Here is a 19,475-nt window from a genome sequence, read left to right as displayed (position 1 = left end):
GAGTACTGGAGTGGGGTGCCATTGCCTTCTCATACACTTCAATTTTTTGCTTAGCACAGTGTTTTAGGATCCATGAACAGCTTTTGCGGGGGGGGGGGCTGAGGATTAGTACTTTTTTAAATACATATCCAGATTCCATTATCAATTCACCTGCAGATGGATTCTGGTTGTTGCTGGTTTGGAGTTTAATGAGTAAAATCACTCTAAACATTTGGGTACAGTCATTGTATGACGTATGTTTTCATTTCTCTTCAGCAATATATGAGCGGAATTTCTGGGTTATGTGAAAGTGTATGTTTAATTTTATAATGAACTGCCAAACTTTTCCAAAATGGTTGTACCTTATTCCATCTCCCCAGAAATATAGGAAGCTTTAGTTGCTTCCTGTTTTCTCTTGGGGACTTACCTTGTGGCTCAGTTGGTAAAGAATCCGCCTGCAATGCAGGAGAACCCGGTTCAATTCTTGGGTCAGGAAGATCCACTGGAGAAGCGTTAGGCTACTCGCTCCAGTATTCTTGGGCTTCCCTTGTGGCTCAGTGGGTAAGGAATCCGCCTGCAATGTGGAAGACCTGGGTTCGATCCCTGGGTTAGGAAGATCCCCTGGAGAAGGGAAAGGCTACCCACTCCAGTATTCTTGCCTGGAAAATTCCGTAAACTGTATAGTCCTGAGATCACAAAGAGTCGGGCGTGACTGAGCGACTTTCACTTTTCTTTCACTTATTTTCTCCTAAAATTATTATGTTTAAATTTTACCCATGCCAGCCGTGTGTGTGGTCCTTCCCCACCGGAGCTTTGTTTGCCTTCGGTGTTCACTAATGACGTTGAGCATCTTCTCAGGTGCCTGTTGGTCATGTACATGTATTGCTTTGTCAAACATTCCCTGAAATATTTTGTTGAGCTTTTTAAAATTAATTTATCTATTTTAATTGGTGGGTAATTACTTTACAACATTGTGATGGTTTTTGCCGTACATCAACCTGAATTGGCCACAGGCATGAGGGCCACAGGACATGTATCTCCCCCGTTCTGAATCCTCCTCCCACCTCCCTCCCCACCCTATCCCTCTGGGTTGTCCCAGAGCACTGGCTTTGCTGAGCTTTTAATATAAAATTTGAAATCAATTCCACTGAGATTTAACTTACATAGAATAAAATGCACTCATTTAAAGTGTATAGTTCAATATGTATAACAATACTTTCTTGTTGAAGTGTCCAAATCTTCATCCCATTTTTTTATTGGAGTGTTCATCTTCTTCTTATTAAGTTGTATGAGTTATTTATGTCCAGGATATGGGTCTAAGACTCAGCCATTTTTCTTGAATAAATGCTCCTTAGACTGTTGCAAGCCTATGGTTCATTTCAAAGCCCGGAAAAGAACTGGTGTCGATGGTTCTTCAGTGTTCTTCCTGGCTGCATGGAGTAGTGGATTCCCAGGGGTCCTGCCTGTGCTGGAAGCGGTTTCTGAAAGGACTCTTCTCCACTGAGTCTCCTTGACCTTATACTCTGTTCAGTTGCCCTATTGATCTAGCCTCATGCAAACCGCACCTTTTTTTGATTAAGACAGTGCATGGTGGCTCAGCACAGAGAATCCACCTGCAAGGCAAGAGACATTGAAGATGCCAGTTCAATCCCTGGATCAGGAGGATCCCCTGGAGAAGAAACTGGCAACCCACTCCACCATTCTTGCCTGGGAAATCCCATGGACAGAGGAGCCTGGTGGGCTACAGCCCATGGGGTCGCAAAGAGTCGGACATGACTGAGCAACTGAACACACACACACACACACACAATCTCAAAATTAGATGGTATGATCACATGACAATTAAAAATAAACAGCAGAGCCAAAATAATTTCAAAACGAAACCAAATCAGAGAACTTATAAATGAATGTAGCAAAGCCAGAATAGACAAGGTCAACAGTTTATTTAAGATGCCCTCGAGCAGGGTGAGGAAATTCCCTTTTATTCACAGCTTGTTGTGAATTTATTTCTTGTTCCTCTGGGATGAATGCTGAGTTCTGTCAAACGCATTTTTCACATATATTGAGGTCGCTTTTATTGTTCGTATAATGTGGTAAATTAAATTGATTGATTTTTAATGTAAAATCCCTCTTGCATTCTGAGAATAATCGCCACTTGATAATAATATATTATTCTTTTATATATTGCTTGATTTGAATTGCTAATATTTAGCTAAGGATTTTTACATCTATATTCATGAGGAATATTGGTTTGTAGCTTCCTTTTCCTGTAATTTTTTTCATAAATGACTTGGGAAGTGTCCCCCTGCTTTATTTTCTGAGGGCACTGATGTAATATTGGCATTACTTCTTTCCTAAACATGAGAAAATTCACCATTAATGCCATCTGGTTTGCAGTTCCCTCTGTGAGTAGATTTCAAACATAAATTCAATTACATTACTAGGTAAGAGATATTTATTTTGTATCATTCTTGGTACACTATTGCTTTTAAAGGAATTTGCCATTTCATTTATATTTTCATGTTTATTGAAATACAGTTGTTCCTACTAACCACTTATTATCTTATTAATAGCTATAGGATCTAAGCTGAAATCACTGTTTTCACTCCTGATATCAATAACTTGTATTTCTTCTGCTTTTAAAAAATAAGTCTAAGTAGAGTCATAAATTTTATTTATACTTTATCACTTTCTACTTATTTTTGTGTTTTCTGTCCATTTAAAAAATGTCATTGATTTTTCTCTTATCTTTATTATACCCTGTCTTCTGCATTCTTTGGGTTATTAGTATCCTTATTTTTGTCAGCTTCTTAATGTAGTTTTTTATTAATTTAAAATTTTTTTCTTCTCTGATATAAGCATTTAAATCTCTATGTCAGATCTACCTATAACCCATAAATTTTAAGTTATGTTTTTTACATTGAACTTATTTTCAATTTTTCAAATACTTAGATATTTTCCAGATTATTTATTTCTAATTTAATTCTAGTTTACGCAGAGAAGATAGCTTGTGTGATTTCCATCCTTTTAAATGCATTTTGTTTTGTTTTGGCCCCATATATAATCTCAATATTTCGTGTATACTTGAAAAGAAGTTTTGGGTGAAGCGTTCAATGAATACAAGATTTATTTAGCTGAAAGAATTCTTCAAGACTTCTATGTCCTTACTGATTTTATGCCTACTTGTTTTCAGATAACTTAGAGAGGAGCTAAGAAGTATCTAAAAATAATTATTGATTTCTCTATTTCTCTGCTAAATTCTTTGTGTTTTTATTATTGGGTGCATGCACATTTAGAACTAGTAAGTCTTCTTGATGAATTAATCCATTTAACATTGTAAAATTTGTTATTTTTCTTCCACAATATACTCTCTTTTTGAAAATTTTGTCAAGTAACTACATTGCCACTTCGTGACTTACAAAACTACTTAATGACTCAGTATCTATAATATTAATGCAGCAGAATTTATCACCTTTCTATTTTTTAATGTTTCTTCCCTTTTACATTTAAAGTACATTATGTGAAGACATCATATAATTGTGTTGCATCTGTTTCTGGTCTAATGATCTCTGCCTTCTCATTTTAATTTAGACCATTTACATTTAATGTCCGTATTTATATAGTTAGGTTTAAGGCCACCATTTTGCTATTTATTTTCTATTTGTTCTATCCGTTCCTCTTTAATGTTTTTCCATTTTGCTTTTTTTTCACCATTCTTTTGGATTGATTGAGAAATTTTGGTGTTTATTAGCTTATTAGCAAAACCTCCTTGTTTGTTTTTCAGTAGGAGCTGTAGCAAATATGCATAATTAAATACGACAACCAGTCTTCACTAATCTACAATGTCACGTTTAAGTAAGAAGCCTAGGTTGGTATATTTCAATCTTCACTTTTACCCTTTCTGTTGTCTTCATTCATTTCACTCCATTACATGTAACGGACTCCGCCATATACTGTTGTTTTGTGCTGTGTCTTTGATGAATGATTTGGTGCTAAATAAGGCCACTCTCCTTTGATTGGCCAGTCAAATAACTTCCTGCTGTGTGTGAGCTGTGGGAATTGTTCACTTTTCAGCCACGCAGCAGTTTTCCTTGCACTAATTTTACAGAGTTCTGCACTGTGCCTGTACAGCTTGGTATTCAGTCAAATACGCAGTGGGGACCCCATGGACATCCCTGGAGCTGCTCCGCACAGCCCCTTCCTGTCTGGTGGGCTGCTCCATGAATCCTGGCCACGACAGCCTTGCTGAACTCTGATCCGTGTCCTCAGTTGAGCGAGGTCTTCAGGCACCACCTGGGTTTCCACTCTGTGTCACCATCTGGAAACGCCTCCAGGGAGAAGGCGCGGGGCACAGGGCGCTCACTAATCTGTTCACCGACTCTCAGGGACTGCAGGCTCAAGTTACCGGTTAATGACAGGCTCCAAAATCTTCTTTTATGTATTTTGTTAAGTTTTCTAGTTAATGGAGTGAAGATGAGGCCATATAAGCTAATCTGTCATGAATGGAAGTAGAATAGGAATCATATTAATTTATGCTTTTCTTCACCACATTCTAGTTTTATTTAAATGTATTTATATTTACAATTATCTAGTAGTATTTCTAATCATTATATATATTCAACTGTCAAAATCTTAGACCTCCACTTTTTTTGCACACTGACTTTCACTAAGTTTTACTTGTATAATCTTGCCTTTTTTCAAAAAATTTTCTCTAAATCCTGGTTGTCTGTGCTCATGTTTTTAAGCAGCGAGTCCTGACATCCGTGGCCCTCGCCATCTCTTGTCATTCTGTGGAAGTCCTTAAGGAGTAAGACAAGGTAGATCTTGTCTTAGGTATTTAAGACATGTAACAGATACACACCTTATCTACTCACAGCTGCTGAAATACCCATTTTCAGTGAATATGTGTGTTCTAACTATTACTCATTGCAGACAATCAACCCAAATCTCACCCTGCACTCAAACTTCTTCAAATAAATACTTCTTTTAAAATTATCTTTTACTTGTTCTCTGTCTTTAAAATAAATACATGCTGATGGAAACTATTTTGTAAGCATTCAGATGCATAAAGAAGAAGATGAAATTCAACTCTAATTCCACAATAACCTAGAGATAATTGTGGTTCAATTAGGGTTATTATTGCCTATTTTACTCCAAGTGCATTATGGGAAGAGGCTGGCTGTCTGCCCAGCCACCATTGCTCCTTTGCTCACAGTCTTGACCCTGTTCAGATATTAGGTGGCAATATGCTCAGGAAATATGACTCCTCTCCACATCAGAAAGGGAATGTTAGATTTGTTTTGTCCATTCTCATCACCAGAAATAAGTTTCAGCATGGACACTTTGAACCATGGTCAATAAAATGTAAGGTTGTTAGGGCTGGTCTGATGGGGACTTGGTTAAAAGAGGAGAGTTAAAAAAGGAAACATGCATTTTATATTTTGCAGATACGTAAAATATTGAGAGAGAGAGAGAGAGAGGGAGAGAGAGATGACCACCGTCTCGACCTCTCTTGATGCAGCCACGGGAGTCTGTCAGTTTGCATTACTTGCAGCCATCTTCTGGGCGGCAGCAGGGACCACCCTGAGGATGGGAACCCTGCGGACGGGAGCAAGACAATAAGAGCGGCAGGTTGGAAAGATGGGAGGGTCAAGGGCTCAAAAGTGCAGCACACTGGTCCTGGGGCCATCTACCTCCACGTGTCTTGTTATGGATGATAATAAACTTACTGTGTAAGACGCTCTAAGTCACATACTGTTACCTGCATCTGAAAGCATACACCCTGATATACACACTTTATGGGGCTATGATAACATACATTATGCAATTTTGTCACATAAGTTTTATTTATACCATCATTATTTTTCCATGTCACTAAACATTTCTTACAGACAGGAATTTAAACAGCCTCCTAATAATCCATGTTATGAGTGTTCCATATTCCTGTGGTTGAATATTCAGGGCTTCCCAGTTTTTCCAATGTGTACAATACTGCACGACTGCCTTTGTGTATAAGTCATTGTCTTCAGATTATAGATGCCAAGGGTACACGCTCTGTTAAAATTCATGATATGTGTGGCTAAATCGTCGTGTAGGAGTGTGGTCGGTTCATCTCAGGCTCTCGTGGAACGTTATCATTTTGATATCCTTAGACTCTGGCTGGCAACAAGACATCTCTTTTTGTAGTTTTAATTTACATATATTGGATTCGTGCTGAAGCTGAATCATTTTTTAAAAGATGTTTATTCGCTGGTGTCCATATGTATATCTCCTGCTGTGAATTATTGGTCCTTGCTCATTTTTCCACAGAACAAATGTCTTTTCCTAACGTGAACTCTGCCTGAAAAAGCTGCCCCACTGGTTTTTTCTCCTCCTCGTGCTTCAAGGCCTACGTCAGACATCCTCACTTGTGAAGCATTCTATCACCTCCGTGGCGTTTCTGACCGCACGCTCACTCCACCCATAGCTCATTGCATGTCTTGATTACACAGCTACATAGTCCCTCTTATGCTTGAGGACAAAAGTCTTATCTTATCTGCCTGCACACAGCAGATCCTCAGGAGATGCTGCTTGGATGAAGGAATGAAGAAATGAATGGGTGAGTCTGTGCCTCTTGCCTGGTGGGACCGTGGCTCCCGACTAGTGCTCACAGGTCTGGAGCAGGGGCAGGAATACCTGGCTCTTCATCTAGAGAGATGCTGAGGACACTGGCCATTGTCCTCCTGTAGCAGATCTGAGACAAAACAGGGAGACTGGCCTTAGGCAAGGCTGGAGGCAAAAATAGGGACCAGAAGAACCTCAGATCCAAAGGGGCACTGGAAAGCTGACAGTGGCTGTCGTCAGGTTCAGCCAGAAGACCTCAGGGCTCCATCAGCACCCTCAGCAAAGCACAGCTGGGTGGGCTCGGGGGCCGAGGCGCGACCACAGTGAGGCTCTCACCGTCCCGGCCATCCTGGCCTTGCAGATGGCGGATCCGGAGCAGGCGCTGCAGCCCAGGGCCCACGGAACCCTGTTCACAGGCCTGCCTGAGAGCGAGTTTGCAAGGAGGCAGGGCCCAGGTTCTCCCTGAGAATTCAGACATCCCAAAACTTCATCTCCAGTGCAGCGGGGCCCCCTTTCTTCCCCCGATGAATTTCCTGAAGGAGCCACATGCTCTGGGCCGCTGTCTCTATGGGATGCCAGCTCTGCGCCCTCGTGTCCATGAGACGTGTTCATTTGCACTTTCTTTCCATTCCTCTATTTCGATTATGAAAAAGCAAGATCACTGTGATATTTTTCTTAATTCTGAGAAGTCCTCTTAAATGTCAACTGAATGAAAGGCAGAGTGAACAGTGATGACATGGGGTGCGTATGTTCCACGTAGTGAGAGATTTCACACAAGGTCAATCGTATATGTAAATTTTCCTCATTAAGATAGAGTCAGTTTTATGCTTTCGTTTGGCTCCGAATAGTTAAAAGAAAGCTGCTTTAAATTGCCCACTTGCCTCATTTTCAAGAGTAATTGAGATCCTGAAAAAACAGGATGAAATCTTTTTTAAAAATGTTTACAGAAATGAATTTTTCTCTAGCTCAAATAATGGAAAGTTAGTGTCTGCTTCTGCTTCAGATTTCTATTTAATTTCATTCCACCAATCCTGTCCTGCTTTGGTTCATCACCATCCAAATGCATCACTTTATGTTTCTAGTATTGATTATTGTGTCACCATGTTGGAAAAGCTTGTCAAATCACGCAGCTGCATTTATGGTGAGATTAGACACTTCGCTTCAGAAAAAAAAAGCCAGGCTCTGCCTTCGCTGTGTGCATGACTGTGATTCATTGTTTCCCTGCAAGTACAGTTTGCTCCCACCCTCGTTTCGTGAGAGGAGGCACGTCTACCCTTTGGCTGTTCTTTCCCCATAAAGTACTTGGTGTGATCATTCAAACCTCAAAAAGGGAAAGAGCAGTTCTCTAATCACCACCAGGAAACCTGGGACAGACAGCTATGGCAGGCAGCCCCCGTCTCCTTCTGTACTAAGCAGTGCTCTCTGTGCTCAGTCCTAGGCAGGGAGATGCCTCAGGGGCCCCCAGAAGCAGGTCTCTCCCAGCCCAGCTCCTCTGGCCTCGGTCAACACCGGCTCCCTCGGGAGAGGCACCCTGGGTGTGGGTTTCAGCTGTCAGCACAGAAGTGCAGATGTATCTGTGATCTCCTGCCCCAAGCCTACTGCGTAGCAAAGATCCCTCACACTCAGTGCTGTAAAGCAATAAATGCTTATTTAACTCGTGAATGCATGGGTTGGCTGACCGATCAGACATGATGTCTGGAATTTGGGTGGCACAGTGGGTCTATGATGGTGTCAAAGACCCCCGAGGGACCTGCTTTCCATCCACATCTCACCCTCCAGAGCCTCCAGTAGCAGCGGGAACGTGGCAAAGGCAGAGGGGAAGGAAGGCTGGGAAATGCAGCTCTCCAGGCTCTGCTGGCAGCATACTGGCCGACCGTCTGTTACCGCGCACATCCGCTCTGGCTCTGGGGTCCGGGGTCAGCCGGGGAGGCGACACCAGGGGTGAACAATGGAGATCCATCATGGCAGGACCCGCTTCCGGCCAACAGATGGCGGGCTCCATCCTGACCGCGGCCTCCCCATCACGAGGTGGGCTTGGTCTCACGACCTCAGGGTTGGGCTGAGGGAAGAGCCCAGCTCACACAGGGTCCTGGGACTCTGATGGCATCTGTGGACCAGAGTAACTGTCCTTTCCTTCCATGGCCTGTCAAGTGGGCCCAAAGGCCCAGCCCCGGCTCACTGCCACCACACGTCAGTCATCAGCCCTGAGGGGTCGTGGGAGTAAGAGACCCCAGGGGAGAGTGGGAATGGGGGTCAGGAGATGGAACGTGGATCAGGCCAGGGCCTCTCAAACAGTGAAGTCAAGCCTAGGGTGCCCGGTGCTGTGTCTAGACTGACCCTCTGCCGCTAGACAGGAATCGGAGGAAGGACCCTTCCTTTTGTCTTCACTTGAGGACACTGCGATGTTGAAAGCCAGCTAATATGTGATCGCTGTTCTATTTCTCTCTGCCAAATATATCTGTGTGTGTGTGTCTGTACACACACATGCATGCACACACACACACACACACGCAATCTCTGTTTCTCACAACAATCCTAAAAAGTAGGATCACCAGTGGGATGGTAAAGATGGACCCTCCCTTGCCTGGTGAAGGCCCCCCGCTCCCAGCAGGGCTCTGGGGACAGGGCCCAGGGGTCCCTCCTTTGAAAAGCCCAGTGTCCCCACGGACACAGCTTCTGTCATGGTGAAGAAAAGTTCCCTCTGGATCCAGCAGCTGCTCATTTCGCATCCTGGCTCCTGGAATACCAGCTTTGTGGTCTTAAGTTCTGTAGGAAGGCCTGTGGTTCTTTCACTCCATGTCCAAGCTGGCAGATAAGTCCTTCTTTTCAGGATCATTGTGAGAGACAGATATTGTGTGTGTGTGTGTACAGACACATACGTACACAGATATATTTGGCAGAGAGCAAATGGAGTATCAATCACACGTTAGTTAACTTTCAAAATCACAGTATCACCAAGCCACAGGGAGTTAACCTGTTTGCTGGATTTGGGCTTGTCTTTGTGTTTTCTCCGTGTTACTGTGGTTCAGTAGGGTGGGGACCAGAGAGGTTCCAAGGAAAGCTACCTGCGCAGAAGGACGGCACGTGTATCTGAGCATCAGCCTCAGCACGAATGCTCATTCTACTCAAATCAGGCCCTTCTGAAGGAACATCAGAACATCACCGAGGCCACACCAGGCAATGGTCTGGGATGACAGAGGCTCTTCCTGCAAAGCTGGGGTCTTCTTGTGTTGAAGGGATCCTGGGGTGGACGACTCGGGTACCAGGTCAATCAGACGAGGCAGTTTTGTTCACATCACAGCCGGCAGCTGGCACAGAGCTAAGTGGAGAGAAACCTGTTAAGTATTTGCTGAACAATCCAACTTGTTTGTTCAACGACAGACCTTCATGAAACACCACCGGGCCAGCGTCACAGGGGTTAGAGTCTTAGAGTGTGGGGATCTACCAGGCGGCTTTGAAGAACTCGCCGACGCCGACGGTGGACGTGACAGCAAATAGCAACCTCTGCACGGTCTCACTGCCCCTTCTTTCCCTCCCTCCTCCTGCCTCTCCCGCCTGCCTTCCTCCATTTCCCCCTCCCCCCACCTCCCTTCCCCCCCACCCCCTCCCTCCGTCCTTCCTCTCCTGCCTTCCTCGTTTCCCCCTCCCCCCACCTCCCTCCCCCCTCCACCCCCCCTCCTCCTTCCTCTCCCGCCTTCCTCGTTTCCCCCTCCCCCTTATCTCCCTCCCCCCTCCACCCCCTCCCCCGTCCTTCCTCTCCCCTCCCCTTTTTTCCTTTTTTTCCTTCCCTTCCTTTTCCCCCTTTTCCCCTTCTTTCTTCTTCCCTCTCCAAGGCCTGCAGCCCAGACTCCAGCTGACTCGTTCTCCATCCGGGAGTCACAGAGACAGCAAAGACAACCACGCAGGCAGCTGTTCATGATGCAACTGGAAAAAAAAAACAACTTTCTTTTACTTAAAATCAGTTACTTAAAGCAGATATTACATGATAGAAAATTTTCTGATCACTGTAGCAGGTCAGAATGCACAAGGATCTAAAAATGAAAATGCTTTCATTGAAAAACCTGAAAAGCACAGGTGCAGTAATAACTCAGGGATTACTGCTGCAGGTGTTAGCTTGATGGACTGGCTGGCTTTCTAACGTGATCACATGCTTTGCATCAAGGTAGACAAAGTTCGTGGTAAACCCTGTCTTCCTGCGGCTCTTGTCCACAAGCCTCCAAGATTTCACAGCAGGAAAGCAAGCCCAGGGGTCTTCAAGAGATCAGCCCCCTGCAGACTGGGAGCCTCACGATGCCCATGACCCCAAACTGCCGAGGCAAAGAGGAGCAGGTGACGGATGGTTTAGGAAGCCTCCGCGGCCTGCACCCCCGTAGAAGCTCACCTGCAACTCGTCACCGGAGCAGCCCTGCTCTCAGACACAGACTTGGGACTGAGTGCCTCTGGTCAGGGCGTGGTCATCAACTGAGAGACCCTCAGCAGCACCCTGGGGCGACGGGATAGTCAAGAGGAGGCACGTCGGTCCTGGCTGGCTGCTCTGACCACCCTGGGTGGAGCCTTTCCACCAGGGACCCTGGCAGAGACCCGCCAGGTCTCAGGAAAATGATGTTCAGATGCCCTCTGGGACCAGCTTTGTCCCAGCGATGAGAATGCAGCGGGACCTTCCCAGGCAGAGTTCTTGTGCACTGTCAGGCTCCTCTTGCCAAGTCGCCGGGAGATTCCAAGAAAAGCAAGCCGCAGCTGGACACGGGGCCTAGGCCTCTGACCTGTCCAGAGTGCATCACCCGACTGCCGCCCACCCCGGCTGCAGCTCCTTCTCCAAGAGCAAGTGAGGCCTCTGGAGGGACCTAGGGTGGGGTCCGAGCTGCCCTGTCCAGCTGCAGCTGGACCTCACCCACGAGGCCGGCCCTACAGCCCCTGCTCGGGGGGGCCCCCTGCCGTCACCCTGGCATTCTTCCCCACACGGGCTCTGCAGGTGGCAGAGCACCAAGCTCCCCATCCACCGGCAGAACTGCACTCACTCTGAGAAAACTATTACCAGTGATCCCGTTTTTCCAGTAGTCATGTATGGATGTGAGAGCTGGACTGTAAAGAAAGCTGAGCACCGAAGAACTGATGCTTTTAAACTGTGGTGTTGGAGAAAACTCTTGAGAGTCCTTGGACTGCAAGGAGATCGAACCAGTCCATCCTAAAGGAGATCAGTCCTGGGTGTTCATTGGAAGGACTGATGTTGAAGCTGAAACTCCAATACTTTGGCCACCTGACGCGAAGAGCTGACTTATTGGAAAAGACCCTGATGCTGGGAAAGATTGAGGACAGGAGAAGGGGACGACAGAGGATGAGATGGTTGGATGGCATCACTGACTTGATGGACACGAGTTTCTGGTCAACCCCGAGGAGCTGCCCTCATCAGGTCATCCTCAGCTTGAAGCGGCCCCTCTGGTCCTTCTAGTGCTTGAACCCCAGGTTCCTTGGCCTCGGTCCTCTCTAGGAGGCAGAGCTTAGGCTCCTGGAAGAGCAGACAAAGGAGGCTCCCCCGCCACCCACCTCCTCCAAGGCAGCATTTTCATGGAGGGTCTGTGGTCTATTGCGTCTGATTCACCCACCTAGTCATTCATTAGAACGCACATTCCTGGTTCCTGTCCCAGGCTACCTGAACTCCCTGCGTAGCTGCCATGCATGTTACCACCTGAGCGGAAGTGCTCTGGGTTCTTATTTCCTTTTCAAAACATCCCACTCCCCTCCCACCAAACTAGAGGGGAAGGACGCTCTTAAGATAACAGAGCCATGGGGACTCAGCCTGTAGCAGCCAGGAGAGGTTTGACTGCCTGAACTCTCGGCATCCTATCTCATCCTATCTCGCCTTGGGTCAGACACATGCAAATACAGGGGCCTGGGGCCGGGCCCCTCACCTGGTGGTGGTTTGCAGAGGGGAATTTAGTCAAACTTTAAGGATGAGTTATGCAGGTCACCTTTGAGGGAAACCTTTGTGCTCAGTTCTCATTACCAAGGGATCAATTGCACTCCAGAGGTTTGCTGTTTGGTGTGACATTTATCCGCGGACTCTGGGCGATTGTTTTGTGAAGCCCATTTCTCTGCAGAGCCTTCTGACTGTGCTCCGGCTCCTGCGACCCGCTGAATCACAGTGCATTTACATTCCTCACCATCAATGCAAACAATACACCCAGAGGTTAAAAGGTAGAGGGATAACAGAACGCCCTCCCGGAGACGTTTCTTCTGCTCTGCATTCCGCTGCTGGACACGTCATGTGGCTGTCAGGAGCGTTTCTTTATGGGGGCAGGCTTTTTTATTGTCCATAAATCCTGAAGAGCCAAACTGCAGTTGTCCTTGTTGGGAGGAAATAATCTGCTGATGAAATCCTGTAGTCTCGGAAGAGACTGCGACTCCCAGGAGTGGAGCAGCCACCGGGGCAGGGCCGGGAGTCTGGGAGGGCTGCCTCTCTCGCGGCAGGGGGTCGTCCTAGGGTACCCCCCATCGCCCAGGAGCAGGTGGGGGCGGGGAAGCCCTGGGAGTCATGGCGGGGCAGGGCTGCCCCTCTGTCTCCCGGGCCTCCGCGGGGCGGGGAGCAGGACAAAGCCTCCAGGCCCCGGGCAAGGGGCAAGTAGCAGCCCCGTCAGAACCAATGTCGATTCTGGTGAGGCCGATGGTCCCGGGAGGAGCCCGCGGCTGCTGACCTGCCACCAGCCCTGTCTCTGTCCCAGCAGACCAGGGACCTGCCTGACTCAGCCCTGCCTTCTGAGGCCCTTCCTCATCCAAATTCTTCTTACTTTCTCTCTGGACCTGATGAGAACCGCCAAGGGCTTGTTACGTCTCGGCGCTGAGTTATCGGCAGTGGACACCGTGTGCACCAGAGACAGATTGTGCTGCTGGGAGCTCAGGGCGCTTGTGCCATCTCCACACCCTCCTCTCCTCTCCCGCACTGTCCTGTCCTCCTCGTCTAAGGAGGAAAGCACCTGAAATTCCAGAATTTCTTTCTATTGTTCGAATCAGTGTGGGTCCTTTGTATGTGACAGAGGCATGCAGTTGAAAATGGGCCCCGTGGAGCCCCGTGGCCTTTTTCAGGAGGACTGCCACCTCCATCAGCAACCTGAGATGCGGCTCCTCCCTGCTCCCCCTGAGACCTGAGCCACAGGCCCACCTTCACCATAGTTTCCCAGTACTTCGGAGAGTCCTCTGAAGAATGAGGCTGATTGGAAGTGGGGCCGCTGGATCGCAAACGGTAGCAGCAAACACACACAGTGCTCAAGGTGCCAGACCGTGTGCTGACGTCTTTGCCGACAAAACTCCTTCTATCCTCACAGCAGATCTACGAGGAGCCTGCGGCCCAGAGAGGTCAGATAAGCTGTATAAGGTCACACAGCGAGGAAGGAACAGAAATGGGGTTGAAAACCAGACTCAGAGTGTGTGATTTTACCCTACACCCTACAGTCTTCAAACACGTCATGCAAACTCTGTGAAGTCAGGTGGCAGTCCTGGGCGTGTGTGTGGCTCACCTTGGTACCCTGTGAGTTCACCAAGGGCCTCAAAGACAATTCCTAAATATCATGCTGCACGCACAGCATCAGGGTTAATCCAGCCTCGTGGAAACCAGCTTTCTGAAGAAATAATAACCTCGATGAACAGTCAGGAGGTTCGGCATCAGATGGGGATGGTCTAGTTCGAGACCAATTTCATGGCCCACCAGGGCAGACCTCCCCGGGGACAAGGCTGCTCCTTGGGCCTTGTAGTCCGGATGGCGTTGGGCCCTGCAGGCTGCTGGCCGTGAGGAGCCGGAGTCCACAGCGAGTGTGGTGCAAGGCTCAGGAGGACGCCGTGAAGGGGAGGTTAGAGGGTGCTCCGAGCAGGGTGGGTGCAGAGGAGGCCCCCTAGGGGAGACTCAGCAGAGGCTGGAAGAGGAGAGGGTGAACTTCACCATCAGACGACTGTCAGGAGCCAGCATTGCCACGGGCCGCTTCCTCCAGCCCAGGGGCACAGACAGGGCCCGCTGGGTCATGGCCACCTTGTCCCCGGCGCCAGCCTGACCCTGAAGATACTCAATCCTGCCTCTCCTAAGAGTCCATCCCTGACCTCATCCACGGGCCCTGAAATAAGCACCTTGGCTGATCTGGGGCTCAAGACGGCCGTCCCTGGCTTATCTTCACTTCTGACCATCGCCTTAATTTTAAACTGTATCACTGTCCTTGGTGTTGATCTGCTCCTGAATAGGAGAAAGCAAATCAAAGAAGCTCCTGTGACAAATAACATAAGAACTACATGATTGCTGTTGTTGCTTCATCTTTTCTTTCTTTCTTGGCTCATTTGTTAGATGTGGGGTGTATCAGCACATCAGGTACTGAGTCTTCAATTTCTGACATGACATGCCAGATTCTGGGGAATAAATTAAGTGGTGAGTGACTTGGACTCAAGAACATTCAAAAAATCTATTTATAATTTTGCTTTCAGAGTTGATAATTTCACATAAAATTCTCCCCCATGGGGAAGCAACTCAGGGTGACATGGTCCTTTCTGAAGCAAGTGACAGATGTCTCACGCTCCCTTTGCCCACGGCCCTGATTAGGTCTGGGCAGATGTTTGAGGGAAAAGGTTACGGTTCTTCTGATATTTGCCAGGAGAAAGTAACAGAAAGTCCATGTGCATTTACATGTCTTGTTATGACCAATTGTATCTGTCAGGGGTTCTGAGAAACCACCATTACTGAATGTGTGTATTTGTGCGTGTGTGTGTGTGTGTGTGTGTGTATGTGTGTGTGTGTGTGCAGACGCAGATAGAGATCTAGGTATAGGCGCAGAGAGAAATATAGATATAGGTGATGTAGTTAAGGATGATATATTATAGAAAGAGGTGCTATAGATGGATTGTTTAGGGAATTGAGGTGCCGTGGGACCAGCGAGTCTAAATCTCTTATGCACTGGAGACTCAGGCAGGAGCTGACGCTGCAGGCTTGATGCAGAATTCCTTCTCAGCAAAACCACAGCCTTTGCTCTAAACCCTGCACCTGATTGGACGAGGCCCACACACACTCTGGAAGATGATCTGCTTACTTAGAGTCAACAAGGGAAGTTGCTCAGTCGTGTCTGACTCTTTGTGACCCCATGGACTGTAGCCTGCCAGACTCCTCCACCCATGGTATTTCCCAGGCAAGAATACTGGAGTAGGTTGCCATTTCCTTCTCCAGAGGCTCTTCCTGACCCAGGGATCGAACTCTGGTCTCCTGCACTGCAGGCAGACTCTTTACTGTCTGAGCCACCAGGGAAGCCTCAACACCAGGAAGAGTCAACAAGGGAAGCTATTAACCAGGGCCCACAGAATGCCTGGCCAAGGGCCCACCTGGCTGACACTCACCCGCCTCGAGGGTTTAGGGCCCAGCGTGAGAATAGAGGCATGCCTCTTCTCTGGAAAGAGTTAGAAACAGGCTAAAGGTCTCCCTGCCACTCCTGGAACCATCCAGAGGCACATGGAGCAGGAGGGGCTGCACAGGGCTGTGCATCTGGGGCCCCAGGCTCATCCCAGAGACCACCAGCCATTCTCAGAGCCAGACAAGGGGCGTCCACCAGACCCCTGTTAGGCGGATGGCAGAAGGCGGCCCTGCAGCCACAGAGGAGATGCTGATGGAGGAAGGGGACGAGCTGGGGAGAGGGACCCTGGGGCCCTCAGAGCGCGGTCCTCACGCTAGGCGGAGGGCGGAGCCGGGTGGCAGGTGCAACTGACCACAGAGGGCTTACCCCCCAGAGCACAGCCAGAGCCGGTCCCGGGACCGCGGCAGGGGTGCTATCTCCTCCTGACCCTCCTGCCTTCACCCAGGTTGGCCAGGCCCCACCCTGGACTCACGGCCACTTCTCAAGATGTTTTCCCACTAGTGTCACAGTAAGAACCCGAGAAGCAGTAGAGAAGACCCAGGTCTGTGTCCCAGCCCCGCTGAACTGGTGCCCTAGGTGCAGTGCAAATTCTCTTAGCATCAGTTTCTTTACTTAAACACATAATAAATAGTGCCAGCTGACCTGCCAGGTGGGTGAGGACATGTAAGATGCATTGATCCACTGTAGATTCTACCCCCAGCAGTGTAATAGTATCTGATGGTAGGACACTCTCCTCCCCCTCCTCACATCACCCCACAGCTGGGGCTTCCACCTGCCACGCTCCCACCTCTGCTGGGGGTCAGTGGAGCTGCGGGTGGTGGACGTGTGGAGGGTGGACTCTGCACAGGACTGCTTCTGATGCAGCTCCTGGAGTTGGTCCATGCAGCGTCCACGGCCCACAAGCCAAGGCCTCCGTGTTCACCCCTGGCTGGGGAGCACCAGCCCTTCCCTTATCCACAGGAGCCCAAAGGAGACTGAGCTCCGAGGATCGGCGGTCACTGTGTCCACCCTTCAGAGCAGCCACTGCCAAGGTCTAGTCTGGTAGCCCCACACCCACCTTCAACACTTGACAAAGTGTTCACTCATGACTCACTGTTGCTCTCTCCCACGACCCCATCTGAGTCTGTGGTCATTTCAGCTTCCACCTAAGTGAGCCTCCCCACATGCGGGTTTCCTGGGCTTCCCGCCCCCAGAACCTCCTCTCCTGTCCCACTGTGGCCGCCCCTTGCACGCTCACACGTTTGGCCTTGTCATTGCTGAGGCCTCTGCTCACACCTTACAGCCCACGCTTCTGACAGGCCTGCCCCTGGCCCACACGAGTATTTCAGGGTCTCCTCCCCGCCAGCGTGTCCTCACCGCACCCCTGCCAAGCTGCCATCTCCCGCATCGCCACTAGTCACGTGCCCTCCTGCATTTGGCCTCTTTTAGGCCAAATTGCCCACTGGATTCACCCCAACCCAGGTCCCCTGATTGCTGCCCCTATTCCTGAGTGTGGCTGAGGGGACACCACGCCAGGTGGAATGCTCTTGCTTTGGATCCAGGACCCAGCCCTCATGTGGCCTGACCGCCAACCAGGAACCACCCTACACCCGCTGTCTCGTTCTCCCCATCCTTCAAAACTCAGGCTGCAGCCGCAGGGGCACTGGGCTCCTCTCCTGCCCTCCAGCCCATGTCTGCCTCGTTAGCGTGCTCTCTCTCTGTATCCCCTGTGGGACTTCCCTTGGGACTCAGCTGGTAAAGAGTGTGCCTGCAATGCGGGAAACCTGGGTTCGATCCCTGGACTGGGAAGATCCCCTGGAGAAGGGAAAGGCTACCCACTCTGGTATTCTGGCCTGGAGAAGTCCATGGACTGTATAGTCCACAGGGTCGCAAAGAGTCGGACACGGCTGAGCGACTTTCAGTCACTCTCTCTGTATCCCCTGCGGGGACGTCTGGGTCCAGCTCATTGGCTCCCCCTGAAGCTCTCACCTCTTCCTGCACCAGCCCAGCTTCCTTCCCCTCCTTCCTTCACTCTCACTAGAGGGTCTTCCCCCTGGTCATGACCAGGTCACAGCACTACTTGCTCAGAGTCCTCCCATGCTTCCCCCGCCTCTCCTCCATGCCCCCTTCCTCATGGCCTCCTCGCGGGTCCTCTGTGTTGCCAGGCGCCCACTCACCTGGAGCCACCCCCTGGCCCTGCACACGTGCGCCCTTGTCTCTCTCCTCCTCCACGTCTGCTTGGTTTCCCCCATAGCCCGTACCATTGACTGTATCACAGCCTCTGCCTATTTTCTGTTTCTTGTCTGCTTCATAGGCATGGAGATGTCAGCTGCACGTTCCAGGAGGAAACAGACATTTTTGTTTTTGGATTACTTTTGACTTAACATGTTATGTATTTATTATTTCACAAGAGTGCATAGGTTGGCGAATGGTCCTGTGACCTGGGCCAGTCTTCTGGTGGCATTCATTCAGGACCCTCTTGGAAGACAGGGGCTGATAACGTCTTTCCTTCCAGGTTGTACCGTCAGCACCTTGGACAGCGCCGGGCACCAGGCAGCTGCTTGACCCTTGTCATTGAGGGACGCCCGGCTCAGATCCACCCGCAGCCTGAGTTTTCTTTGCTCCGCAGCCCACTTTTGCATCCTCTCTAAACTTTGGGCAACATCTTCCTCTGCCACCTCATCACTCACTGACACAGAGTCAAAGGGATCTGTCGCACTAGAGCCTCCCTCGTCCGCTCTTCTTTTCTGCTTGGCCGAAGATAATAAGCATGGTCACTGCGCCACTTTGAGGCTCAAAGTCATAGGGCAGCTCAAGAGCCATCTAGATTATCATTTAGAACCCCATTCACCTAACATTTGGACACATTTTTATGGTAGAGAATATCTGAAGAGATTTTTCACTTTCTGAGTTTAAAAAGAAATTTGCGGTTATTTTCAAAGTCACCTCATTAAAATAGAATCTGAAAGTGCTTTGAAGCAATGCCAAAGACGTCAAGCTTCCCATTTATTGAGGCTTTTTTCCCAGCCTGGGCCAATAGTTTCTCTTCTGCCCTTTGCCTTGTAGAGGGATAACCGTGCTCCTTCCAAACTGGCTTATCTCAGTCTGCGGCAGCTTATAGCTCAGTGTCAGGGTGAGAACGCTTCCCTTGGAAGTGTTTTGGCATAGAATTGAGGATGACAGTCAGAAAATGCCCTAACTGCACCTCTCCTCACCCTGCCTGACCTCTCTGTAGTAGTGAAATGTGGGGCCACACGCCAGAAAGAGACACTTGGATTCATAGATGGGCTTCCCCCCTGAACTCAAGCTCCCACACAAGGCTCATCACCAGAAATCCCTTCTCCATTCCCATTCAGACTGTTCAGGTTTGGTCAGGGACCATGGACCAGCCATTTCTTCATTCTGCTTTTCAGTATTCTCAACCTCAAAATTACTAGCTCAAAAGAGTTTGGGGTTAGCAGATGCAAAGTGCTATATATAGAATGGATAAATAACAAGGTCCTACTGTGAGGCATAAGGAGCTGTGATTAATAGTCTGTG

This window comes from Giraffa tippelskirchi, chromosome 2 (assembly GCF_054371585.1).
Source record: "Giraffa tippelskirchi isolate mGirTip1 chromosome 2, T2T-mGirTip1v1.2.pri, whole genome shotgun sequence".
Taxonomy (NCBI): Eukaryota; Metazoa; Chordata; class Mammalia; order Artiodactyla; family Giraffidae; genus Giraffa; species Giraffa tippelskirchi.
The sequence above is the reverse complement of the archived record's forward strand: the minus strand, read 5'-3'. Positions refer to the sequence as shown.